The following is a 7,441-nucleotide window of genomic DNA, read 5'->3' on the forward strand; positions in this document are numbered from 1 at the left end:
GAACCGATTAGGGCAATATTATTGAAAAACAAATGCGCTCACTGAATCACACATTAGCTGATGTAATAATTTAAATATTAGGCCTAAATATTAGTCCTATTAATTGTTAGTAGAACTAAATAGATCACAATCATTTCCAATCCAACATCCCAGTAATGTATGTGAGTATGTACAGTATGAATTAATAAGAGAACTGAACTAACACAAAAGTTACTTTCCTTATTAACTAATTACTTTTACATGCAGTAACTGGTAAAGCAAATTTGATTACTTTTGTAACTAATATCTGTAATTAATTACTAATTTTCAGTCATTTTCACAAAACTTGTGGTCATTCCTTAAAAAATTGTCTTCCAAAAATGTTCTTATCCCAGACTACTGATGAATGACTCATGTGAAAAGCAAATATTTAAAATGGATTATTTTAAAACAACAAAGGCTGCTCTAAGTAGTGAAATGATTTTTCGTTAATCTTATAATGCGCTAGATTGAATTTGAAGGCAAGTACAAACAAATTCCTGAGACAACAACATCCCCGGCTTAAAAGCAATTCTGTTACACGTTTTATGACATCATTGTCTTTTGTTATGTCGGGTAAAGACACCCAATAAATAAATAAACCAAAATGTTTTATCTGAATGTTGGTATAGTTTTTCTTTATCTTCTGTATGCTGTTACATTTACACAAAGGCATGTTCTTGGTGTATCATATCAGATTTGATGATTTCCAGAGTAAATAATATGAATGTGATATCAGCTGTGGAGATGTGAGACAAACAGTCTTCATGATATCAGCCATGGATGAAGATACAGTTTATTAATTGGGACAAAGCTGCTCAAACCTCCACATGCCAAAAAAACACTACCAAAGTATCACATTTGCATTCAGCTAAGGTGTGTTAGGTAAGATATTTGTTCAGTTTCTTCCTTTACACTATAGCCATTGTACAGATAAACAACACAAATTCCAAAAGTGCAGAGGAAAATAAAGCTCAATACAATAAATAAAGCAATATGCCTTGTTAAGTAAATATCTGTATAGTTATCAAGAAATGCAAATGTTTATAAAACTGTAACAGATATATTCTATACATGTCATTGTGTTTCATTATGACATACAAATTTAAATATTTGCTTGTCTACATAATTCCATTTTAAAGTAGTAAAATATATATTTTAACCTATAGGGGAATTATTGTGATTGGTTAAGACATACATAAAAAGCAGACATAAAATTAATTAGAAAGGAATTGTTTAATGTTAATCTATTCATCCTGATGGGTTACCTTATGAGAAAATCAAACAAAAAAAAGCTATAGGACTTATTTTTTTGTGCTTAGAATATACCTACTTTCATGATTTCACTATTCATTTTGGAATATTTGTCACTTTCTAGTTTGCAAGACTCTAGCCCCAATTACTCGGTCAAAGAAATTAAAAACAAAATAGTTAAAATTAGTCAACAAACTCAGTTTGATCCACATGGGGAGTTAAACGTTCTACGAAATGGGTAAATGAAAAAATTACGGAATGCCTTCAAAAAATGTTACGCAAACACATATAAATGTGTAATGAATGTGTTACTCATACATACATTTGTGTGACATGCAGGGACGGATTACGGACCGGGCCAGCGGGGCCGCTGCCCAGGGGCCCTTGGGGTGCAGGGGGCCCGTGTTGCCCCTAGCCCAAAACAATTTGCAACGCTTATCAACAATGTATTTTCGTTTGTCTATTTTAGAGGGCCTACATTCTTTGATCCTCTGCCTAGAAGGGCCCCTGACCCTATAGGGAGGGCGTTTGGCTGCCAAGGGCCCTTGAATTGTGTTGGTTGTGGTGGTGGTGCTGGTGGTGGTGGGGGGGGCCTCGCAAACGTTTTGCCCAGGGGCCCACACAACCCATAATCCGTCCCTGGTGACATGCAGAATTTGTATATGCTGGAAAAGCAGAAGTGCTGGTGACCATTGCCAAACAGAACGTGGAGATCTGTGATCTACGAGGGACCCACCCAAGACTGCAGTTACTTTGCCAAACAACTATTTGTTTCTGGAGAACATTTGTAATATATAATGCAAGAAAATATTTTCACAAGCCTTGACTCTTCAGTAGCGCTGGCCTGGGAGTCAAAATCTGCCCTGGACTTTGGGTTCCCCAAGAAAAACTGTAACCTAGTGGAGGTGTGGGGGGGTCCCGCAACAAACTTTGCCAGCCCACATTTTGCCAGAAAATATCCGTTGTGACACATGGCCAGTCCAGCCCTACCTATGAAAAAACTGTCCGCTACAAACAGATTACATTTTCATAATATTTAGTAAATGAAACAAAAAACGATAAAGAAAAGAAAGACAGGTAAAGAAAAAATTACTCAGTCATTTGTGGTTTATGCCAAATAATTACGTTTCACATCAAAGCCTTTAAAAAAATAAAAATGTAAAATTAAAATATTACTAAAAGTACAAACAGGATGATATAACTGAAGTTTAACTAATATGAGTGTCTGCTTTATTAAACAAAATAGCATGCTTATTTTAATAAAGATCTTTAGTTTTGTGAGTTTTGGTAGTTTAAGTATATCTACAGTACACAGGGTAAATAGGAGGAGTACAGTTTCAGGAAATAAAACATTTAATAAAAAAAAAAACATTAAGAATTATGAATATCCTTCGACTGATACTTTTTGCACAATTTCATTTCCACAAATGTGTTTAAGTTTCATGTTGCCATTGACAAGTGAAATATAAAAAGCAGGGGCTACTTCCAAAACATATCTAATAAAAGGAGTTCAGGGCATGCAGTAGTGAAATGTATGTAGGTTAACTGAGGCTCACAGACAGTGCTGGGAAAATATGTACCTTTCTACAAAGTATGCCAGCTATGTTTTTCTTAAAACAGAAAGTTGCTTGCATTAAGGGGTGTAAGTGAGACTAGAAGACAATGAGTCACGTAAATTCTAGTGTGGGACTCGCACTATTGATTAAATTACAAGCCAATCTGGTTCGACCAGTCCTTCCCCGCCCTTCCCTGAAATGAAAGGGGGCTGTCTGCGTAGTTTCTCTGTGGCAAAGAGCTGCTTTTATTTGTTAATCTTGGACTGCAAGAAGATTGTGGTACGAAACCATAAATCAGTCCGGTGCAGGTGACATGAATGTGTTCTGCACAATGTTTTGCCTTTGCAGTTTGATCACACCCAGATGATCACCACTCCTCCTCCACCAACATCACCTCAGGCACATTTAACTGTCACCACTGTTGCATGTTTTCAATTCTTATTCTAAACTCCTGTTTAAAATCCTAATCTCTGGGTCTGCTTATTCCAGGGGTTTTCTTCCCCTACAATGACCCCCCCTCCCAAATAAATGTACACTAATTAGTTCAGATAGTGTGTTCTCTGGTTCATTTTCACTGAAATTGGACCCTCCAGTAAAGGCTTAGCCACAAATCTGTTTTCGCAAATCTCTAATGATGCTCCTGCTTTATCCCTGCGAGCATTGTTCTCTGCGCAGACAGATGTGACAGGACACCGGAGTTTGATGTGTACATTCGATAATATCATCATTACATATTGGCTTTGCGCTAAAAGTTACGATTCTGTGCATTCAGCAGATTTAGTAGAACTGTGTTAAAAAGAAATGAAGCATGGCAGTTAGAATTACCAGAGGTTTCAGGTAGTGACCCCGTGGTGTTTCAGCTTTGTAATGGCATCACAGCCAGGTATTTGCTTAGGGGGAAATAAGTAACCGTACACACCCTTTATTATTGGTTGTCTGTACTTTTTCTGCTTTTTAACATGAATTAAATAACAAAAGCAGACTTAATTGCTGTGAATAACTGGGCGTTTCTGTTAAGTCTGTGGTGAACATTTAATGGTTATATATGTGTTCCACAGCCAGTGCCAGCTGACACACTGTCAGTGTTTTTAATCCTGCATTGTTTCGCATATTGTCAGCACAGATACAACATATCCCAGCAAGTTTGCTATTGCATAAGCATGGAAATATGTCGGGAACACTTAACACAGTCATCATAATGCATTATAGATATCTTTGTCATGCATTATAACGCAATCACAAAGTATTATAAACTATAAAGTATTATAAACTATAAAGCATCATGAATGTTCTATGAAATTCTCATCTATATTGCACTACAGATACCTTCATAATGCATTATAATGGCCAGAATAAGCCATTATAATGCATTATGAAGGTACAGTACTGTGCAAAAGTCTTAGGCAGGCAAAGAAAATGATGTTTAGATTTTCCCTGTGTTGGTGTAAAACTATAATAGTATGCCTGTCAAAGTGTGTCAGCTATAATCATCCTAGTATTTGCAGCGACCATCCAGTACAGCCATGTATTTTTTCACTTGGCCACTAGCACACCTCATACAGCTAATCAATCTCTCACTGACTTTTTAAACCAATATATTTAATTATTTAATTGAGCTGTTGGTGAGATTCAACAAAATCATGGAACGGCTGAGGTGCCCCTGAGGAGAAGTTTGGGAACTGAAGCGGTGTTCATCTAGCCATCCAACTAGATATCAGTAACTTATCAGTAACAGTAGAAAACAGAAGAAATTATTACTAGTTTTTATTGTGTTACTCTTAATTTGCACATGTTCTAATGTTAAATTGTGTTTTTTGTTCTAAGCCAAAGTACACTTGCTACCCAGATACAGCTTTAAACATTTCTAAGACTGCCTAAGACTTTTGCACAGTACTGTATGTATAGTGCATTGTAGATGAGAGCTTCACAGAGCATTTATAATGCATAATAAACATGCCTATGAATGTCATACCTATTTATAGTTATAGCCATGTCTATACTACTTTAAAAATGCATTATTAATGCATTATACATGAGTGACATTCTTGCATAATCTTTTCATAAAACAAATTATTATTGCTTAAGCTAAACTAATGAGCTGTTGGTTTGATAATTTGATGCCGTTCTATTCATTTAAAGGTTGTCTAATTAATTTTTAAAATGATGTTGAAAATCAGAATCTGATTTTTTAAATATAATTTTCAGGAGAGTTATTCTAATTTTTTTATTCCAAGTCTGACTAGTTTTGAGCACCAGCATATAAATAATAAAAACTGAAGGAGAATTAGGTACCTCTGCTATCTACATGATTAAAACTTCAGTTTCCTTGAGTCATCAGATCACTCTGATTACAGTAATTATAGTGGTTTATTATTTTAATGCTTTAATATGTAATAATTAAACTTTATTGAGTTAATTATACCTTGGAAGTCACCTTTGTATCTTTTTTGACTTAGCAATTTTTAATTCCATCTACTTTTCCCAGAATTATATTAAAATAAAGGTTTTCCGTGAAATACTACCAGTACTACATACACTGTAACTGTTCCTCATTGATAAGCATGCAGCTGAGGAAACTAGAGTAACTGGGAACTGGTAATTATGTGTGCATGTTTTTTCCCCTTTGGAGGGGTAACAATATACCAGGAAAGCTACATTTTACGTTAATTTAAATGTTCAGGCTTGTGCTCAGAGGAGGGGCACTTTGGGGGGGGGGGGCATCTGAAGGGGAAAATAATTTCTATTGCTTGAGCAAAATATAACACCATGTTTTCTTAAAATCACAATGATTATATATATAATACTGTGTGGTTCATGGATTTATCCAGAAAATTATAGGAACATATAATACTGCGCAGAAATCTTAGTTTTAAAATTTATTTGTTTAAATGATCTTCCTGCTGATGTAAAACTATTATTTTCAGTCTGTCAAAGTGTGTCAACCTGGCCATTTAAAAACCTGTCCTAAAGTCACTCCAGTATTTTCAGTAACCAATCAATCACTAGCATGCCATGCTTGGTTAATCGATGTCTCTTTGAGTCATTTAACTAATTAAATTAATTAATGAATTAATTTAGCTGGTGTGGGTAGAGAGTAGAGGTTTGGGAAGTTGTGTTCTTCTTGCCATCCAACAAGAAATCAGTGACTTCAGTAACCATCCTGATCACTCTCAGGCAGATGTTTTAGAACAATAAAAACATGGACAAATAGGATAAAAAACAGTTTTACCCAAAAGTTGTGACTGCATTAAATGCTGCTTATACTGTGTAACCCAAAAGAGAACAAATTATGCAATGCATACCAGGAGAATGTGAAAAACATCTTGTACTGTATGTGTGGTATGATGTTATGATGTGTGTTTTACTTTTCCATTTTTAGAATTCCTTCTATATATATATATATTTTCATAACTTTTTATATTCATATTTCTTCATAGATATATAATTCAATTCTGTTTTGCCCTAATTGGCTGGCATCCAATTGTGTTGCACATGTACAACGACAATAAGGATATTCAATAAAAAAAAAAAAAATCAAGTAATTTCTTCTAATCTTGACAAAAAAAATCACTTATTAACTTTTTAAACAGAGCAATGGCCAGGACATCAAAAATCAAGTTTTGAAGTGAGTTTTGCAATTTCTAAGTAGGCTGCTAAAAAACCCTTATAAACTCCTCAGTTAAATTTTAGCTTAAAGCGATCACTTCATTGGCCAGATTTAAAATTTGACAACACCAGACTAATGAAAATACTGTTGGGGTATAATTATCAGTGAAATACCCCAGATGTGTTGAAAAGTTACTTCATCATTGTAAGCTTCAACATGACCACACCCAAGATATACAAACCTGTCTCACCCCACCCGAATACAAAGTGTCCGGGCAAGCCACACAAGAGAGAGGAAGTTAAATAATTTCAGAATGTAATTTTTCTTAGACTATACATTTTTCGCTAAAATTCTTGATTAACTACAAAAACATCTGCAATTTGCTAAACAGAAATATAAAAAACCCACCAACATTATCTATGACATAACCCAAAGACCGATTTGATTCTTTAGCATGTACATGTATGTCTGTTTTGACACAGTGCACACATCTATATTTCTAAATCCATTCAAGCCTATACTGTATGATACTGTATGAGCACATCCCATGAACACTACTACACAATATTTTCGTTTAAAATTTTTTTTGTGATTTTTTTTTCACAATATTTAAAATGTGATTGTACAGTTATTTGAGGAGTACAGGAAAAATATGAAACTGAAAAAGGCTAACAATACTTAAAGGATGACAAAACTCAAGAAGAAATTAGCTTAGGGAGTCTAAATTGGGGATTGCAGGACTATCTGCAGCTGAATAGTTATTCACTCTTATTTTAGGGAGTGAGCAAAAATTGCTAAATCTCAGTCTCAGCCTTTCGTTCCCACATGTGTGATATTTTCAAACTGACATTCACTACATTTACATTTACAGTATTTGGCAGACGCCCTTAGCCAGGGCGACTTACATAAGTGCTTTGAGACTCTGTGATGAATTTTTCCGATACTAGCTAAATAAGGCTATGAATACCATCTATCTGAATACTCTGTTTAGAAAGTGCAATTTATT

This window comes from Brienomyrus brachyistius, chromosome 12 (genome assembly GCF_023856365.1).
Source record: "Brienomyrus brachyistius isolate T26 chromosome 12, BBRACH_0.4, whole genome shotgun sequence".
Lineage (NCBI taxonomy): Eukaryota > Metazoa > Chordata > Actinopteri > Osteoglossiformes > Mormyridae > Brienomyrus > Brienomyrus brachyistius.